At 50.3% G+C, this 21,274-nt stretch overlaps 1 protein-coding gene across 1 annotated transcript in view; it reads right to left on the bottom strand.

Moving 5' to 3' along the window:
• Positions 1-21,274, bottom strand: part of LOC143487016 (uncharacterized) — a 105,888-nt gene that overhangs the window by 8,602 nt on the left and 76,012 nt on the right. Inside the window, exon 1 of the mRNA XM_076986324.1 lies at positions 715-1,357. The gene's annotated coding sequence lies outside the window, so the exon portion shown is untranslated. Of the gene's footprint in view, positions 1-714 lie in introns of the transcript that reaches the window.

The raw sequence follows: 21,274 nt of genomic DNA, 5'->3' as shown, positions 1-21,274 counted from the left end.
CAACCCCGTTAACAGAGATATCACAGTTCTGTGTAGAGAAATCCTTTGCGATTTCGTGATTCCCTCTAACGAGAGAAGACCACCCGGGATCGATTTACCTTCCTAAAATCGGCATATGAGCTGATCAAATCTTTTACCAAAAGTCAGAGTGTGTAACAAAATGATAATTATCATCAAGTAACTGGTGTATGAACGGAACATTGTTTTTAAACCACAGATGCGAAAATATTGATCTTCCTTTATGAATAACACGTTGATCATTCCTTTACTAACCTCGCGAGCGTGAGGGGGGGGGTCTCCCTTCTAGCCAATCAAATTCATGAACTGCAGGCGTCATGGCAACCGATTTGTTTATGCTTTCTTCAATTATGAATATCAGGTGTATCACTCCTTTACTAACCTCGCGAGCGTGGGGGGAGGGGGGGTCTCCCTTCTAGACAATCAGATTCACGAACTGCAGGCGTCATGGCAACCGATTTGTTTATACTTGACAGGGTATAAAAGTAGACGACTAAAACTGTTCTTGTCTTTAGCTAGATGTTATCGCTATAGGAAGGTAGCTAGATTAAAACTACACCGAAACACAAGGATAAGGTTCGTTTTGAATTGACCCAACGCAGAATGGAAACTCCCGACGGACAAATAAACAACCACAGGCAACAGGCTGCACTGAACTTCAAGGCTTTCCTGTTGAAACACAGCACTGATACGGACCTCAACCTGTGAGTGTGTCCTACTTCATTAGTGTTATCCCACTGCTTCTTATTTTTCTTCTTATCACTATTTGTGCGTTTAATACAGTCCGAACCGCTTAACGTACAGACTCCATTCAAACATTCGGACTTATTTTTTCACGTTTCAGTTGTGTGAACCGTGTCGCGGAGGGATCACGTGATGAGTAAAGACCCTCCGCAGTGTCAGTGTGCAACTGGCGTCTCTCTCTTGACTTGTTACTTGTCGTGGGATACAAACAGGGAGATATAATTAATGTGGCATTAGTATGGACGAGGCTTTTCCAGTTCGTGACTACTTGTATTAATAAGTGACACAGCTGCTGTAAGTTTTCGTAATCCGGCCAGGAGTTTCTGGGACAAGTTGTTTTTTTTTCTGATCTCCGCTGCATACCGTCAGCCCGCACCAGCTGGTCCAGTCCGCGGCCCGGTCCAACTCGTTCATGTGTTTACAGGATCAGTCCGCGGCCGAGCTGAGCAGGTTAGTCTGACTGGAGCGGGGGAGGTAATAACACCGTTAAACAGCAGCGTGACTACGGCCCACTAACCCATCGGCCCACCGGGGAAATCCCGAAATCCCAGATAGTAATGTATGCCATTACTCTGGACTTGTGCTAGTTTTTTGAGTCGATAGGATTTATAGATTTTAATAAATTTAGGTTTAAAAATTTTAACCCCCCCCCCCCCCCCCCCTTAAAATGAATGGCAGAATGTTCAGAATTTCAAATTACAACTGCCGGTTAGAGTGTGTGTAGTCATGAAAAATGATCAAACCCTCCTGGATAAACTGCTGTAAAATCCTTAAACCTTCACCTGGAAGCTCCATTTACCATTGGTACGCCAAGATAACTAATCATTTGATCAATTACTTTTAGAGTTATGAGCATTTGTTTGGCACTAGGCACAGAAAACTGCTCCATTAGCTCCCATTTTAATTTTTTTAAATCAGAATTGGCTTTTTCACAATTTGCCTCTGTGTTTAACTTTTCATAAATCAGACAGTATTGGGTCAAACCACACACAATTACACCAAAATCATCAGCAAGGGGTCCTCTCTTATGCAATCTCTTCAGTTAAGCGATAAGTTAAATATGTCCCGAACTACGACTGTTTGTTCGGAGGGTGTAAATCACAAGGCTTCTCCACTCAGAGAAGTAGAGATAGACAGTTATTTTTGAATGTCTTTCCCCCACTACAACACACACACACGCACACATACATCTCTCTCATACCCACTCCACATACACACACATACACCACACAGACACACATCTCTCTCTTACCCACTCCACATACACACACATACACCACACAGACACACACATACATGCATCTCTCTCATACCCACTCCACACAGTCACACAAATACACCACACACACACACACACACACACACACACACACACACACACATCTCTCTCATGCACACTCCACACACACACATACCTCTCATACACAATCCACACACACACACACACACACACACAAACATACATCCAGCTCTCATACCACACTGACACATGCATACCTAAGGAGGTGTTGTCATACACACAATACACACCTTCATGCACATCACACTGTACACACTACACACCTTCATACACACAGCATACATTACCACACACCATACACAGCTTAACACATGCAAACCTCTACACACATTACACTCTAGGGCACACCTTTTCAAGCCCTATAGTATTTCCTTTAGGAAATGCAACTCTAGTTTTAATTTCACCTTCAACTGCATCAGTATGAACTAATAATGAATATCTTGGCTAGCAAATATGCCGCTGACCCGCTATCTAACTTATTCAAGTATGACCATCTAGCGCGTGTGCTAACCAAAGTGATGGACGAGCGTCCATCTCGAGCAGACACTGTTGAGTGGGTGCAGGAGAGTACTCAGTTGAGTGGACGCTGTTGAGTGGACACAGGAGAGAGTACGCAGGTGAGTATGCAGTTGAGTACGCAGTTGAGATTACACAGGTGAGAGAACGCTGTTGAGTGGACGCTGTTGAGTGGACGCAGTTGAGAGTACTCAGTTGAGTGGATGCAGGAGAGAGTACTCAGTTGAGCAGATGCTGTTGAGTGGACACAGGAGAGAACACGCAGGTGAGTACGTAGTTGAGTATGCAGTTGAGATTACGCAGGTGAGAGGACGCAGTTGGTTGGACGCTGTTGAATGGACGCAGGAAAGAGTACGCAGTTGAGAGTACTCAGTTGAGTGGACGCAGGAGAGAGTACGCAGTTGAGAGTACTCAGTTGAGTGGATGCAGGAGAGAGTACTCAGTTGAGCAGACGTTGTTGAGTGGACACAGGAGAGAGTTTGCAGGTGAGTATGCAGTTGAGATTATGCAGGTGAGAGGACGCAGTTGAGTGGACAATGGACGCAGGAGAGAGTACGCAGTTGAGAGTATTCAATTGAGTGGACGCAGGAGAGAGTACTCAGTTGAGCAGACGCTGTTGAGTGGACACAGGAGAGAACACGCAGGTGAGTACGCAGTTGAGATAACGCAGGTGAGAGGACGCAGTTGGTTGGACGCTGTTGAATGGACGCAGGAGAGAGTACGCAGTTGAGAATACTCAGTTGAGTGGACGCAGGAGAGAGTTCTCAGTTGAGCAGACGCTGTTGAGTGGACATAGGAGAGAACACGCAGGTGAGTACGCAGTTGAGATTTTGCAGGTGAGTGGACAATCGACGCAGGAGAGAGTACTCCGTTGAGTGGACGCAGTTGAATGGACGCAGGAGAGAGTACGTAGTTGAGAATACTCAGTTAAGTGGAAGCAGGAGAGAGTACTCAGTTGAGCAGACACTGTTGAGTGGACACAGGAGAGAACACGCAGGTGAGTACGCTGTTGAGTATGCAGTTGAGATTACGCAGGTGTGAGGACGCAGTTGGTTGGACGATGTTGAATGGACGCAGGAGTGAGTACTAAGTTGAGTGGACGCAGTTGAATGGACGCAGGAGAGTACGCAGTTGAGAGTATTCAATTGAGTGGACGCAGGAGAGAGTACTCAGTTGAGCAGACGCTGTTGAGTGGACACAGGAGAGAACACACAGGTGAGTACGCAGTTGAGATAACGCAGGTGAGAGGACGCAGTTGGTTGGACGCTGTTGAATGGACGCAGGAGAGAGTACGCAGTTGAGAATACTCAGTTGAGTGGACGCAGGAGAGAGTTCTCAGTTGAGCAGACGCTGTTGAGTGGACACAGGAGAGAACACGCAGGTGAGTACGCAGTTGAGATTTTGCAGGTGAGTGGACAATCGACGCAGGAGAGAGTACTCCGTTGAGTGGACGCAGTTGAATGGACGCAGGAGAGAGTACGTAGTTGAGAATACTCAGTTAAGTGGAAGCAGGAGAGAGTACTCAGTTGAGCAGACACTGTTGAGTGGACACAGGAGAGAACACGCAGGTGAGTACGCTGTTGAGTATGCAGTTGAGATTACGCAGGTGTGAGGACGCAGTTGGTTGGATGATGTTGAATGGACGCAGGAGTGAGTACTAAGTTGAGTGGACGCAGTTGAATGGACGCAGGAGAGTACGCAGTTGAGAGTACTCAGTTGAGTGGACGCAGGAGAGAGTACTCAGTTGAGCAGACGCTGTTCAGTGGACACAGGAGAGAACACGCAGGTGAGTACGCAGTTGAGTATGCAGTTGAGATTACGCAGGTGAGAGGACGCAGTTAGGTGGACACTGTTGAATGGACGCAGGAGAGAGTACTCAGTTGAGTGGACGCAGAAGAGAGTACTCAGTTGAGCAGATGCTGTTGAGTGGACACAGGAGAGAGTTCGCAGGTGAGTATGCAGTTGAGTATGCAGTTGATATTATGCAGGTGAGAGGACGCAGTTGAGTGGACAATGGACGCAGGAGAGAGTACTCAGTTGAGTGGACGCAGTTGAATGGGCGCAGGAGAGAGTATGCAGTTGAGAGTACTCAGTTGAGTGGATGCAGAAGAGAGTACTCAGTTGAGCAGATGCTGTTGAGTGGACACAGGAGAGAGTTCGCACGTGAGTATGCAGTTGAGTATGCAGTTGATATTATGCAGGTGAGAGGACGCAGTTGAGTGGACAATGGACGCAGGAGAGAGTACTCAGTTGAGTGGACGCAGTTGAATGGGCGCAGGAGAGAGTATGCAGTTGAGAGTACTCAGTTGAGTGGATGCAGAAGAGAGTACTCAGTTGAGTAGACGCAGTTGAATGAGCGCAGGGGAGAGTATGCAGTTGAGAGTACTCAGTTGAGTGGACGCAGGAGTGAGTACTCAGTTGAGCAAACGCTGTTGAGTAGACACAGGAGAGAGTTTGCAGGTGAGTATGCAGTTGAGATTATGCAGGTGAGTGGACGCAGTTGAGTGGACAATGGACGCAGGAGAGAGTACTAAGTTGAGTGGACGCAGTTGAATGGACACAGGAGAGAGTACACAGTTGATAATACTCAGTTGAGTGGACGCAGGAGAGAGTACTCAGTTGAGCAGACGCTGTTGAGTGGACACAGGAGAGAACACGCAGGTGAGTACGCAGTTGAGATTATGCAGGTGAGAGGACGCAGTTGGGTGGACGCTGTTGAATGGACGCAGGAAAGAGTACGCAGTTGAGAGTACTCAGTTGAGTGGACACAGGAGAGAGTTCGCAGGTGAGTATGCAGGGGGAGACGAAGACAGCCTCCACGTGGCCTCCCCCGCAAGTAGCTGAAGAGTAGTTGCAAGGTTGCATGCCCTTCAAGCGAAACAAATGTCTTCACAACATCCACAGCCTAAAGTTCCTACGCTAGCGCTTTTCCAGCTTAACATTGAAGGTCTCACCACTGCCAAAATTGAGTGCAGTTGAGAATACTCAGTTGAGTGGACGCAGGAGAGAGTAATCAGTTGAGCAGACGCTGTTGAGTGGACACAGGAGAGAACACGCAGGTGAGTACGCAGTTGAGATTATGCAGGTGAGAGGACGCTGTTAAATGGACGCAGGAGAGAGTACGCAGTTGAGAGTACTCAGTTGAGTGGACGCAGGAGAGAGTACTCAGTTGAGCAGACGCTGTTGAGTGGACACAGGAGAGAACACACAGGTGAGTATGCAGTTGAGATTACGCAGGTGAGAGGACGCAGTTGGGTGGACGCTGTTGAATGGACGCAGGAAAGAGTACGCAATTGAGAGTACTCAGTTGAGTGGACGCAGGGGAGAGTACTCAGTTGAGCAGACGCTGTTGATTGGACACAGGAGAGAACACGCAGGTGAGTACGCAGTTGAGATTTTGCAAGTGAGTGGACAATTGACGCAGGAGAGAGTACTCCGTTGAGTGGACGCAGTTGAATGGACGCAGGAGAGAGTACTCAGTTGAGCAGACGCTGTTGAGTGGACACAGGAGAGAACACGCAGGTGAGTACGCAGTTGAGATTACGCAGTTGAGATTATGCAGGTGAGAGGACGCTGTTAAATGGACGCAGGAGAGAGTACGCAGTTGAGAGTACTCAGTTGAGCAGACGCTGTTGAGTGGACACAGAAGAGAACACGCAGGTGAGTACGCAGATGAGATTACGCAGTTGAGATTATGCAGGTGAGAGGACGCTGTAAAATGGAGGCAGGAGAGAGTACGCAGTTGAGAGTACTCAGTTGAGAGGACGCAGGAGAGAGTACTCAGTTGAGCAGACACTGTTGAGTGGACACACTAGAGAACACGCAGGTGAGTACGCAGTTGTGTATGCAGTTGAGATTACGCAGGTGAGAGGACGCAGTTAGGTGGACGCTGTTGAATGGACGCAGGAGAGAGTACTCAGTTGAGTTGACGCAGGAGAGAGTACGCAGTTGAGAGTACTCAGTTGAGTGGATGCAGAAGAGAGTACTCAGTTGAGCAGATGCTGTTGAGTGGACACAGGAGAGAGTTCGCAGGTGAGTATGCAGTTGAGATTATGCAGGTGAGAGGACACAGTTGAGTGGACAATGGAAGCAGGAGAGAGTACTCAGTTGAGGGGACGCAGTTGAATGGGCGCAGGAGAGAGTATGCAGTTGAGAGTACTCAGTTGAGTGGATGCAGGAGAGAGTACTCAGTTGAGCAGACGCTGTTGAGTGGACACAGGAGAGAACATGCAGGTGAGTATGCAGTTGAGTATGCAGTTGAGATTACGCAGGTGAGAGGACGCAGTTGGGTGGACGCTGTTGAATGGACGCAGGAAAGAGTACGCAGTTGAGAGTACTCAGTTGAGTGGACGCAGGAGAGAGTACTCAATTGACCAGACGCTGTTGAGTGGACACAGGAGAGAGTTCGCAGGTGAGTATGCAGGGGGAGACGAAGACAGCCTCCACGTGGCCTCCCCCGCAAGTAGCTGAAGAGTAGTTGCAAGGTTGCATGCCCTTCAAGCGAAACAAATGTCTTCACAACGTCCACAGCCTAAAGTTCCTACGCTAGCGCTTTTCCAGCTTAACATTGAAGGTCTCACCACTGCCAAAATTGAGTGCAGTTGAGAATACTCAGTTGAGTGGACGCAGGAGAGAGTAATCAGTTGAGCAGACGCTGTTGAGTGGACACAGGAGAGAACACGCAGGTGAGTATGCAGTTGAGATTATGCAGGTGAGAGGACGCTGTTAAATGGACGCAGGAGAGAGTACGCAGTTGAGAGTACTCAGTTGAGTGGACTCAGGAGAGAGTACTCAGTTGAGCAGACGTTGTTGAGTGGACACAGGAGAGAACACGCAGGTGAGTACGCAGTTGAGTATGCAGTTGAGATTACGCAGGTGAGAGGACGCAGTTGGGTGGACGCTGTTGAATGGACGCAGGAAAGAGTACGCAGTTGAGAGTACTCAGTTGAGTGGACGCAGGAGAGAGTACTCAGTTGAGCAGACGCTGTTGATTGGACACAGGAGAGAACACGCAGGTGAGTACGCAGTTGAGATTTTGCAGGTGAGTGGACAATTGACGCAGGAGAGAGTACTCCGTTGAGTGGACGCAGTTGAATGGACGCAGGAGAGAGTACTCAGTTGAGCAGACGCTGTTGAGTGGACACAGGAGAGAACACGCAGGTGAGTACGCAGTTGAGATTACGCAGTTGAGATTATGCAGGTGAGAGGACGCTGTTAAATGGACGCAGGAGAGAGTACGCAGTTGAGAGTACTCAGTTGAGCAGACGCTGTTGAGTGGACACAGAAGAGAACACGCAGGTGAGTACGCAGTTGAGATTACGCAGTTGAGATTATGCAGGTGAGAGGACGCTGTAAAATGGACGCAGGAGAGAGTACTCAGTTGAGGGGACGCAGTTGAATGGGCGCAGGAGAGAGTATGCAGTTGAGAGTACTCAGTTGAGTGGATGCAGGAGAGAGTACTCAGTTGAGCAGACGCTGTTGAGTGGACACAGGAGAGAACATGCAGGTGAGTACGCAGTTGAGTATGCAGTTGAGATTACGCAGGTGAGAGGACGCAGTTGGGTGGACGCTGTTGAATGGACGCAGGAAAGAGTACGCAGTTGAGAGTACTCAGTTGAGTGGACGCAGGAGAGAGTACTCAGTTGACCAGACGCTGTTGAGTGGAAACAGGAGAGAGTTCGCAGGTGAGTATGCAGGGGGAGACGAAGACAGCCTCCACGTGGCCTCCCCCGCAAGTAGCTGAAGAGTAGTTGCAAGGTTGCATGCCCTTCAAGCGAAACAAATGTCTTCACAACGTCCACAGCCTAAAGTTCCTACGCTAGCGCTTTTCCAGCTTAACATTGAAGGTCTCACCACTGCCAAAATTGAGTGCAGTTGAGAATACTCAGTTGAGTGGACGCAGGAGAGAGTAATCAGTTGAGCAGACGCTGTTGAGTGGACACAGGAGAGAACACGCAGGTGAGTACGCAGTTGAGATTATGCAGGTGAGAGGACGCTGTTAAATGGACGCAGGAGAGAGTACGCAGTTGAGAGTACTCAGTTGAGTGGACGCAGGAGAGAGTACTCAGTTGAGCAGACGTTGTTGAGTGGACACAGGAGAGAACACGCAGGTGAGTACGCAGTTGAGTATGCAGTTGAGATTACGCAGGTGAGAGGACGCAGTTGGGTGGACGCTGTTGAATGGACGCAGGAAAGAGTACGCAGTTGAGAGTACTCAGTTGAGTGGACGCAGGAGAGAGTACTCAGTTGAGCAGACGCTGTTGATTGGACACAGGAGAGAACACGCAGGTGAGTACGCAGTTGAGATTTTGCAGGTGAGTGGACAATTGACGCAGGAGAGAGTACTCCGTTGAGTGGACGCAGTTGAATGGACGCAGGAGAGAGTACTCAGTTGAGCAGACGCTGTTGAGTGGACACAGGAGAGAACACGCAGGTGAGTACGCAGTTGAGATTACGCAGTTGAGATTATGCAGGTGAGAGGACGCTGTAAAATGGACGCAGGAGAGAGTACTCAGTTGAGGGGACGCAGTTGAATGGGCGCAGGAGAGAGTATGCAGTTGAGAGTACTCAGTTGAGTGGATGCAGGAGAGAGTACTCAGTTGAGCAGACGCTGTTGAGTGGACACAGGAGAGAACACGCAGGTGAGTACGCAGTTGAGATTATGCAGGTGAGAGGACGCTGTTAAATGGACGCAGGAGAGAGTACGCAGTTGAGAGTACTCAGTTGAGTGGACGCAGGAGAGAGTACTCAGTTGAGCAGACGTTGTTGAGTGGACACAGGAGAGAACACGCAGGTGAGTACGCAGTTGAGATTTTGCATGTGAGTGGACAATTGACGCAGGAGAGAGTACTCCGTTGAGTGGACGCAGTTGAATGGACGCAGGAAAGAGTACGCAGTTGAGAGTACTCAGTTGAGTGGACGCAGGAGAGAGTACTCAGTTGAGCAGACGCTGTTGAGTGGACACAGGAGAGAACATGCAGGTGAGTACGCAGTTGAGTATGCAGTTGAGATTACGCAGGTGAGAGGACGCTGTAAAATGGACGCAGGAGAGAGTACTCAGTTGAGGGGACGCAGTTGAATGGGCGCAGGAGAGAGTATGCAGTTGAGAGTACTCAGTTGAGTGGATGCAGGAGAGAGTACTCAGTTGAGCAGACGCTGTTGAGTGGACACAGGAGAGAACATGCAGGTGAGTACGCAGTTGAGTATGCAGTTGAGATTACGCAGGTGAGAGGACGCAGTTGGGTGGACGCTGTTGAATGGACGCAGGAAAGAGTACGCAGTTGAGAGTACTCAGTTGAGTGGACGCAGGAGAGAGTACTCAGTTGACCAGACGCTGTTGAGTGGAAACAGGAGAGAGTTCGCAGGTGAGTATGCAGGGGGAGACGAAGACAGCCTCCACGTGGCCTCCCCCGCAAGTAGCTGAAGAGTAGTTGCAAGGTTGCATGCCCTTCAAGCGAAACAAATGTCTTCACAACGTCCACAGCCTAAAGTTCCTACGCTAGCGCTTTTCCAGCTTAACATTGAAGGTCTCACCACTGCCAAAATTGAGTGCAGTTGAGAATACTCAGTTGAGTGGACGCAGGAGAGAGTAATCAGTTGAGCAGACGCTGTTGAGTGGACACAGGAGAGAACACGCAGGTGAGTACGCAGTTGAGATTATGCAGTTGAGATTACGCAGGTGAGAGGACGCAGTTGGGTGGACGCTGTTGAATGGACGCAGGAAAGAGTACGCAGTTGAGAGTACTCAGTTGAGTGGACGCAGGAGAGAGTACTCAGTTGAGCAGACGCTGTTGATTGGACACAGGAGAGAACACGCAGGTGAGTACGCAGTTGAGATTTTGCAGGTGAGTGGACAATTGACGCAGGAGAGAGTACTCCGTTGAGTGGACGCAGTTGAATGGACGCAGGAGAGAGTACTCAGTTGAGCAGACGCTGTTGAGTGGACACAGGAGAGAACACGCAGGTGAGTACGCAGTTGAGATTACGCAGTTGAGATTATGCAGGTGAGAGGACGCTGTAAAATGGACGCAGGAGAGAGTACTCAGTTGAGGGGACGCAGTTGAATGGGCGCAGGAGAGAGTATGCAGTTGAGAGTACTCAGTTGAGTGGATGCAGGAGAGAGTACTCAGTTGAGCAGACGCTGTTGAGTGGACACAGGAGAGAACACGCAGGTGAGTACGCAGTTGAGATTATGCAGGTGAGAGGACGCTGTTAAATGGACGCAGGAGAGAGTACGCAGTTGAGAGTACTCAGTTGAGTGGACGCAGGAGAGAGTACTCAGTTGAGCAGACGTTGTTGAGTGGACACAGGAGAGAACACGCAGGTGAGTACGCAGTTGAGATTTTGCAGGTGAGTGGACAATTGACGCAGGAGAGAGTACTCCGTTGAGTGGACGCAGTTGAATGGACGCAGGAAAGAGTACGCAGTTGAGAGTACTCAGTTGAGTGGACGCAGGAGAGAGTACTCAGTTGAGCAGACGCTGTTGAGTGGACACAGGAGAGAACATGCAGGTGAGTACGCAGTTGAGTATGCAGTTGAGATTACGCAGGTGAGAGGACGCTGTAAAATGGATGCAGGAGAGAGTACTCAGTTGAGGGGACGCAGTTGAATGGGCGCAGGAGAGAGTATGCAGTTGAGAGTACTCAGTTGAGTGGATGCAGGAGAGAGTACTCAGTTGAGCAGACGCTGTTGAGTGGACACAGGAGAGAACATGCAGGTGAGTACGCAGTTGAGTATGCAGTTGAGATTACGCAGGTGAGAGGACGCAGTTGGGTGGACGCTGTTGAATGGACGCAGGAAAGAGTATGCAGTTGAGAGTACTCAGTTGAGTGGACGCAGGAGAGAGTACTCAGTTGACCAGACGCTGTTGAGTGGAAACAGGAGAGAGTTCGCAGGTGAGTATGCAGGGGGAGACGAAGACAGCCTCCACGTGGCCTCCCCCGCAAGTAGCTGAAGAGTAGTTGCAAGGTTGCATGCCCTTCAAGCGAAACAAATGTCTTCACAACGTCCACAGCCTAAAGTTCCTACGCTAGCGCTTTTCCAGCTTAACATTGAAGGTCTCACCACTGCCAAAATTGAGTGCAGTTGAGAATACTCAGTTGAGTGGACGCAGGAGAGAGTAATCAGTTGAGCAGACGCTGTTGAGTGGACACAGGAGAGAACACGCAGGTGAGTACGCAGTTGAGATTATGCAGGTGAGAGGACGCTGTTAAATGGACGCAGGAGAGAGTACGCAGTTGAGAGTACTCAGTTGAGTGGACGCAGGAGAGAGTACTCAGTTGAGCAGACGTTGTTGAGTGGACACAGGAGAGAACACGCAGGTGAGTACGCAGTTGAGTATGCAGTTGAGATTACGCAGGTGAGAGGACGCAGTTGGGTGGACGCTGTTGAATGGACGCAGGAAAGAGTACGCAGTTGAGAGTACTCAGTTGAGTGGACGCAGGAGAGAGTACTCAGTTGAGCACACGCTGTTGATTGGACACAGGAGAGAACACGCAGGTGAGTACGCAGTTGAGATTTTGCAGGTGAGTGGACAATTGACGCAGGAGAGAGTACTCCGTTGAGTGGACGCAGTTGAATGGACGCAGGAGAGAGTACTCAGTTGAGCAGACGCTGTTGAGTGGACACAGGAGAGAACACGCAGGTGAGTACGCAGTTGAGATTACGCAGTTGAGATTATGCAGGTGAGAGGACGCTGTAAAATGGACGCAGGAGAGAGTACTCAGTTGAGGGGACGCAGTTGAATGGGCGCAGGAGAGAGTATGCAGTTGAGAGTACTCAGTTGAGTGGATGCAGGAGAGAGTACTCAGTTGAGCAGACGCTGTTGAGTGGACACAGGAGAGAACACGCAGGTGAGTACGCAGTTGAGATTATGCAGGTGAGAGGACGCTGTTAAATGGACGCAGGAGAGAGTACGCAGTTGAGAGTACTCAGTTGAGTGGACGCAGGAGAGAGTACTCAGTTGAGCAGATGTTGTTGAGTGGACACAGGAGAGAACACGCAGGTGAGTACGCAGTTGAGATTTTGCATGTGAGTGGACAATTGACGCAGGAGAGAGTACTCCGTTGAGTGGACGCAGTTGAATGGACGCAGGAAAGAGTACGCAGTTGAGAGTACTCAGTTGAGTGGACGCAGGAGAGAGTACTCAGTTGAGCAGACGCTGTTGAGTGGACACAGGAGAGAACATGCAGGTGAGTACGCAGTTGAGTATGCAGTTGAGATTACGCAGGTGAGAGGACGCTGTAAAATGGACGCAGGAGAGAGTACTCAGTTGAGGGGACGCAGTTGAATGGGCGCAGGAGAGAGTATGCAGTTGAGAGTACTCAGTTGAGTGGATGCAGGAGAGAGTACTCAGTTGAGCAGACGCTGTTGAGTGGACACAGGAGAGAACATGCAGGTGAGTACGCAGTTGAGTATGCAGTTGAGATTACGCAGGTGAGAGGACGCAGTTGGGTGGACGCTGTTGAATGGACGCAGGAAAGAGTACGCAGTTGAGAGTACTCAGTTGAGTGGACGCAGGAGAGAGTACTCAGTTGACCAGACGCTGTTGAGTGGAAACAGGAGAGAGTTCGCAGGTGAGTATGCAGGGGGAGACGAAGACAGCCTCCACGTGGCCTCCCCCGCAAGTAGCTGAAGAGTAGTTGCAAGGTTGCATGCCCTTCAAGCGAAACAAATGTCTTCACAACGTCCACAGCCTAAAGTTCCTACGCTAGCGCTTTTCCAGCTTAACATTGAAGGTCTCACCACTGCCAAAATTGAGTGCAGTTGAGAATACTCAGTTGAGTGGACGCAGGAGAGAGTAATCAGTTGAGCAGACGCTGTTGAGTGGACACAGGAGAGAACACGCAGGTGAGTACGCAGTTGAGATTATGCAGTTGAGATTACGCAGGTGAGAGGACGCAGTTGGGTGGACGCTGTTGAATGGACGCAGGAAAGAGTACGCAGTTGAGAGTACTCAGTTGAGTGGACGCAGGAGAGAGTACTCAGTTGAGCAGACGCTGTTGATTGGACACAGGAGAGAACACGCAGGTGAGTACGCAGTTGAGATTTTGCAGGTGAGTGGACAATTGACGCAGGAGAGAGTACTCCGTTGAGTGGACGCAGTTGAATGGACGCAGGAGAGAGTACTCAGTTGAGCAGACGCTGTTGAGTGGACACAGGAGAGAACACGCAGGTGAGTACGCAGTTGAGATTACGCAGTTGAGATTATGCAGGTGAGAGGACGCTGTAAAATGGACGCAGGAGAGAGTACTCAGTTGAGGGGACGCAGTTGAATGGGCGCAGGAGAGAGTATGCAGTTGAGAGTACTCAGTTGAGTGGATGCAGGAGAGAGTACTCAGTTGAGCAGACGCTGTTGAGTGGACACAGGAGAGAACACGCAGGTGAGTACGCAGTTGAGATTATGCAGGTGAGAGGACGCTGTTAAATGGACGCAGGAGAGAGTACGCAGTTGAGAGTACTCAGTTGAGTGGACGCAGGAGAGAGTACTCAGTTGAGCAGACGTTGTTGAGTGGACACAGGAGAGAACACGCAGGTGAGTACGCAGTTGAGATTTTGCAGGTGAGTGGACAATTGACGCACGAGAGAGTACTCCGTTGAGTGGACGCAGTTGAATGGACGCAGGAAAGAGTACGCAGTTGAGAGTACTCAGTTGAGTGGACGCAGGAGAGAGTACTCAGTTGAGCAGACGCTGTTGAGTGGACACAGGAGAGAACATGCAGGTGAGTACGCAGTTGAGTATGCAGTTGAGATTACGCAGGTGAGAGGACGCTGTAAAATGGATGCAGGAGAGAGTACTCAGTTGAGGGGACGCAGTTGAATGGGCGCAGGAGAGAGTATGCAGTTGAGAGTACTCAGTTGAGTGGATGCAGGAGAGAGTACTCAGTTGAGCAGACGCTGTTGAGTGGACACAGGAGAGAACATGCAGGTGAGTACGCAGTTGAGTATGCAGTTGAGATTACGCAGGTGAGAGGACGCAGTTGGGTGGACGCTGTTGAATGGACGCAGGAAAGAGTATGCAGTTGAGAGTACTCAGTTGAGTGGACGCAGGAGAGAGTACTCAGTTGACCAGACGCTGTTGAGTGGAAACAGGAGAGAGTTCGCAGGTGAGTATGCAGGGGGAGACGAAGACAGCCTCCACGTGGCCTCCCCCGCAAGTAGCTGAAGAGTAGTTGCAAGGTTGCATGCCCTTCAAGCGAAACAAATGTCTTCACAACGTCCACAGCCTAAAGTTCCTACGCTAGCGCTTTTCCAGCTTAACATTGAAGGTCTCACCACTGCCAAAATTGAGTGCAGTTCAGAATACTCAGTTGAGTGGACGCAGGAGAGAGTAATCAGTTGAGCAGACGCTGTTGAGTGGACACAGGAGAGAACACGCAGGTGAGTACGCAGTTGAGATTATGCAGTTGAGATTACGCAGGTGAGAGGACGCAGTTGGGTGGACGCTGTTGAATGGACGCAGGAAAGAGTACGCAGTTGAGAGTACTCAGTTGAGTGGACGCAGGAGAGAGTACTCAGTTGAGCAGACGCTGTTGATTGGACACAGGAGAGAACACGCAGGTGAGTACGCAGTTGAGATTTTGCAGGTGAGTGGACAATTGACGCAGGAGAGAGTACTCCGTTGAGTGGACGCAGTTGAATGGACGCAGGAGAGAGTACTCAGTTGAGCAGACGCTGTTGAGTGGACACAGGAGAGAACACGCAGGTGAGTACGCAGTTGAGATTACGCAGTTGAGATTATGCAGGTGAGAGGACGCTGTAAAATGGACGCAGGAGAGAGTACTCAGTTGAGGGGACGCAGTTGAATGGGCGCAGGAGAGAGTATGCAGTTGAGAGTACTCAGTTGAGTGGATGCAGGAGAGAGTACTCAGTTGAGCAGACGCTGTTGAGTGGACACAGGAGAGAACACGCAGGTGAGTACGCAGTTGAGATTATGCAGGTGAGAGGACGCTGTTAAATGGACGCAGGAGAGAGTACGCAGTTGAGAGTACTCAGTTGAGTGGACGCAGGAGAGAGTACTCAGTTGAGCAGACGTTGTTGAGTGGACACAGGAGAGAACACGCAGGTGAGTACGCAGTTGAGATTTTGCAGGTGAGTGGACAATTGACGCAGGAGAGAGTACTCCGTTGAGTGGACGCAGTTGAATGGACGCAGGAAAGAGTACGCAGTTGAGAGTACTCAGTTGAGTGGACGCAGGAGAGAGTACTCAGTTGAGCAGACGCTGTTGAGTGGACACAGGAGAGAACATGCAGGTGAGTACGCAGTTGAGTATGCAGTTGAGATTACGCAGGTGAGAGGACGCTGTAAAATGGATGCAGGAGAGAGTACTCAGTTGAGGGGACGCAGTTGAATGGGCGCAGGAGAGAGTATGCAGTTGAGAGTACTCAGTTGAGTGGATGCAGGAGAGAGTACTCAGTTGAGCAGACGCTGTTGAGTGGACACAGGAGAGAACATGCAGGTGAGTACGCAGTTGAGTATGCAGTTGAGATTACGCAGGTGAGAGGACGCAGTTGGGTGGACGCTGTTGAATGGACGCAGGAAAGAGTATGCAGTTGAGAGTACTCAGTTGAGTGGACGCAGGAGAGAGTACTCAGTTGACCAGACGCTGTTGAGTGGAAACAGGAGAGAGTTCGCAGGTGAGTATGCAGGGGGAGACGAAGACAGCCTCCACGTGGCCTCCCCCGCAAGTAGCTGAAGAGTAGTTGCAAGGTTGCATGCCCTTCAAGCGAAACAAATGTCTTCACAACGTCCACAGCCTAAAGTTCCTACGCTAGCGCTTTTCCAGCTTAACATTGAAGGTCTCACCACTGCCAAAATTGAGTGCAGTTGAGAATACTCAGTTGAGTGGACGCAGGAGAGAGTAATCAGTTGAGCAGACGCTGTTGAGTGGACACAGGAGAGAACACGCAGGTGAGTACGCAGTTGAGATTATGCAGTTGAGATTACGCAGGTGAGAGGACGCAGTTGGGTGGACGCTGTTGAATGGACGCAGGAAAGAGTACGCAGTTGAGAGTACTCAGTTGAGTGGACGCAGGAGAGAGTACTCAGTTGAGCAGACGCTGTTGATTGGACACAGGAGAGAACACGCAGGTGAGTACGCAGTTGAGATTTTGCAGGTGAGTGGACAATTGACGCAGGAGAGAGTACTCCGTTGAGTGGACGCAGTTGAATGGACGCAGGAGAGAGTACTCAGTTGAGCAGACGCTGTTGAGTGGACACAGGAGAGAACACGCAGGTGAGTACGCAGTTGAGATTACGCAGTTGAGATTATGCAGGTGAGAGGACGCTGTAAAATGGACGCAGGAGAGAGTACTCAGTTGAGGGGACGCAGTTGAATGGGCGCAGGAGAGAGTATGCAGTTGAGAGTACTCAGTTGAGTGGATGCAGGAGAGAGTACTCAGTTGAGCAGACGCTGTTGAGTGGACACAGGAGAGAACACGCAGGTGAGTACGCAGTTGAGATTATGCAGGTGAGAGGACGCTGTTAAATGGACGCAGGAGAGAGTACGCAGTTGAGAGTACTCAGTTGAGTGGACGCAGGAGAGAGTACTCAGTTGAGCAGACGTTGTTGAGTGGACACAGGAGAGAACACGCAGGTGAGTACGCAGTTGAGATTTTGCAGGTGAGTGGACAATTGACGCAGGAGAGAGTACTCCGTTGAGTGGACGCAGTTGAATGGACGCAGGAAAGAGTACGCAGTTGAGAGTACTCAGTTGAGTGGACGCAGGAGAGAGTACTCAGTTGAGCAGACGCTGTTGAGTGGACACAGGAGAGAACATGCAGGTGAGTACGCAGTTGAGTATGCAGTTGAGATTACGCAGGTGAGAGGACGCTGTAAAATGGATGCAGGAGAGAGTACTCAGTTGAGGGGACGCAGTTGAATGGGCGCAGGAGAGAGTATGCAGTTGAGAGTACTCAGTTGAGTGGATGCAGGAGAGAGTACTCAGTTGAGCAGACGCTGTTGAGTGGACACAGGAGAGAACATGCAGGTGAGTACGCAGTTGAGTATGCAGTTGAGATTACGCAGGTGAGAGGACGCAGTTGGGTGGACGCTGTTGAATGGACGCAGGAAAGAGTATGCAGTTGAGAGTACTCAGTTGAGTGGACGCAGGAGAGAGTACTCAGTTGACCAGACGCTGTTGAGTGGAAACAGGAGAGAGTTCGCAGGTGAGTATGCAGGGGGAGACGAAGACAGCCTCCACGTGGCCTCCCCCGCAAGTAGCTGAAGAGTAGTTGCAAGGTTGCATGCCCTTCAAGCGAAACAAATGTCTTCACAACGTCCACAGCCTAAAGTTCCTACGCTAGCGCTTTTCCAGCTTAACATTGAAGGTCTCACCACTGCCAAAATTGAGTGCAGTTGAGAATACTCAGTTGAGTGGACGCAGGAGAGAGTAATCAGTTGAGCAGACGCTGTTGAGTGGACACAGGAGAGAACACGCAGGTGAGTACGCAGTTGAGATTATGCAGTTGAGATTACGCAGGTGAGAGGACGCAGTTGGGTGGACGCTGTTGAATGGACGCAGGAAAGAGTACGCAGTTGAGAGTACTCAGTTGAGTGGACGCAGGAGAGAGTACTCAGTTGAGCAGACGCTGTTGATTGGACACAGGAGAGAACACGCAGGTGAGTACGCAGTTGAGATTTTGCAGGTGAGTGGACAATTGACGCAGGAGAGAGTACTCCGTTGAGTGGACGCAGTTGAATGGACGCAGGAGAGAGTACTCAGTTGAGCAGACGCTGTTGAGTGGACACAGGAGAGAACACGCAGGTGAGTACGCAGTTGAGATTACGCAGTTGAGATTATGCAGGTGAGAGGACGCTGTAAAATGGACGCAGGAGAGAGTACTCAGTTGAGGGGACGCAGTTGAATGGGCGCAGGAGAGAGTATGCAGTTGAGAGTACTCAGTTGAGTGGATGCAGGAGAGAGTACTCAGTTGAGCAGACGCTGTTGAGTGGACACAGGAGAGAACACGCAGGTGAGTACGCAGTTGAGATTATGCAGGTGAGAGGACGCTGTTAAATGGACGCAGGAGAGAGTACGCAGTTGAGAGTACTCAGTTGAGTGGACGCAGGAGAGAGTACTCAGTTGAGCAGACGTTGTTGAGTGGACACAGGAGAGAACACGCAGGTGAGTACGCAGTTGAGATTTTGCAGGTGAGTGGACAATTGACGCAGGAGAGAGTACTCCGTTGAGTGGACGCAGTTGAATGGACGCAGGAAAGAGTACGCAGTTGAGAGTACTCAGTTGAGTGGACGCAGGAGAGAGTACTCAGTTGAGCAGACGCTGTTGAGTGGACACAGGAGAGAACATGCAGGTGAGTACGCAGTTGAGTATGCAGTTGAGATTACGCAGGTGAGAGGACGCTGTAAAATGGATGCAGGAGAGAGTACTCAGTTGAGGGGACGCAGTTGAATGGGCGCAGGAGAGAGTATGCAGTTGAGAGTACTCAGTTGAGTGGATGCAGGAGAGAGTACTCAGTTGAGCAGACGCTGTTGAGTGGACACAGGAGAGAACATGCAGGTGAGTACGCAGTTGAGTATGCAGTTGAGATTACGCAGGTGAGAGGACGCAGTTGGGTGGACGCTGTTGAATGGACGCAGGAAAGAGTATGCAGTTGAGAGTACTCAGTTGAGTGGACGCAGGAGAGAGTACTCAGTTGACCAGACGCTGTTGAGTGGAAACAGGAGAGAGTTCGCAGGTGAGTATGCAGGGGGAGACGAAGACAGCCTCCACGTGGCCTCCCCCGCAAGTAGCTGAAGAGTAGTTGCAAGGTTGCATGCCCTTCAAGCGAAACAAATGTCTTCACAACGTCCACAGCCTAAAGTTCCTACGCTAGCGCTTTTCCAGCTTAACATTGAAGGTCTCACCACTGCCAAAATTGAGTGCAGTTGAGAATACTCAGTTGAGTGGACGCAGGAGAGAGTAATCAGTTGAGCAGACGCTGTTGAGTGGACACAGGAGAGAACACGCAGGTGAGTACGCAGTTGAGATTATGCAGGTGAGAGGACGCTGTTAAATGGACGCAGGAGAGAGTACGCAGTTGAGAGTACTCAGTTGAGTGGACGCAGGAGAGAGTACTCAGTTGAGCAGACGTTGTTGAGTGGACACAGGAGAGAACACGCAGGTGAGTACGCAGTTGAGTATGCAGTTGAGATTACGCAGGTGAGAGGACGCAGTTGGGTGGACGCTGTTGAATGGACGCAGGAAAGAGTACGCAGTTGAGAGTACTCAGTTGAGTGGACGCAGGAGAGAGTACTCAGTTGAGCAGACGCTGTTGATTGGACACAGGAGAGAACACGCAGGTGAGTACGCAGTTGAGATTTTGCAGGTGAGTGGACAATTGACGCAGGAGAGAGTACTCCGTTGAGTGGACGCAGTTGAATGGACGCAGGAGAGAGTACTCAGTTGAGCAGACGCTGTTGAGTGGACACAGGAGAGAACACGCAGGTGAGTACGCAGTTGAGATTACGCAGTTGAGATTATGCAGGTGAGAGGACGCTGTAAAATGGACGCAGGAGAGAGTACTCAGTTGAGGGGACGCAGTTGAATGGGCGCAGGAGAGAGTATGCAGTTGAGAGTACTCAGTTGAGTGGATGCAGGAGAGAACACGCAGGTGAGTACGCAGTTGAGATTATGCAGGTGAGAGGACGCTGTTAAATGGACGCAGGAAAGAGTACGCAGTTGAGAGTACTCAGTTGAGTGGACGCAGGAGAGAGTACTCAGTTGAGCAGACGTTGTTGAGTGGACACAGGAGAGAACACGCAGGTGAGTACGCAGTTGAGATTTTGCAGGTGAGTGGACAATTGACGCAGGAGAGAGTACTCCGTTGAGTGGACGCAGTTGAATGGACGCAGGAAAGAGTACGCAGTTGAGAGTACTCAGTTGAGTGGACGCAGGAGAGAGTACTCAGTTGAGCAGACGCTGTTGAGTGGACACAGGAGAGAACATGCAGGTGAGTACGCAGTTGAGTATGCAGTTGAGATTACGCAGGTGAGAGGACGCTGTAAAATGGACGCAGGAGAGAGTACTCAGTTGAGGGGACGCAGTTGAATGGGCGCAGGAGAGAGTATGCAGTTGAGAGTACTCAGTTGAGTGGATGCAGGAGAGAGTACTCAGTTGAGCAGACGCTGTTGAGTGGACACAGGAGAGAACATGCAGGTGAGTACGCAGTTGAGTATGCAGTTGAGATTACGCAGGTGAGAGGACGCAGTTGGGTGGACGCTGTTGAATGGACGCAGGAAAGAGTACGCAGTTGAGAGTACTCAGTTGAGTGGACGCAGGAGAGAGTACTCAGTTGACCAGACGCTGTTGAGTGGAAACAGGAGAGAGTTCGCAGGTGAGTATGCAGGGGGAGACGAAGACAGCCTCCATGTGGCCTCCCCCGCAAGTAGCTGAAGAGTAGTTGCAAGGTTGCATGCCCTTCAAGCGAAACAAATGTCTTCACAACGTCCACAGCTTAAAGTTCCTACGCTAGCGCTTTTCCAGCTTAACATTGAAGGTCTCACCACTGCCAAAATTGAGTGCAGTTGAGAATACTCAGTTGAGTGGACGCAGGAGAGAGTAATCAGTTGAGCAGACGCTGTTGAGTGGACACAGGAGAGAACACGCAGGTGAGTACGCAGTTGAGATTATGCAGGTGAGAGGACGCTGTTAAATGGACGCAGGAGAGAGTACGCAGTTGAGAGTACTCAGTTGAGTGG

This window comes from Brachyhypopomus gauderio, chromosome 2, assembly GCF_052324685.1.
Source record: "Brachyhypopomus gauderio isolate BG-103 chromosome 2, BGAUD_0.2, whole genome shotgun sequence".
NCBI lineage: Eukaryota > Metazoa > Chordata > Actinopteri > Gymnotiformes > Hypopomidae > Brachyhypopomus > Brachyhypopomus gauderio.
This window is presented reverse-complemented; position numbering and strand designations above follow the sequence as displayed.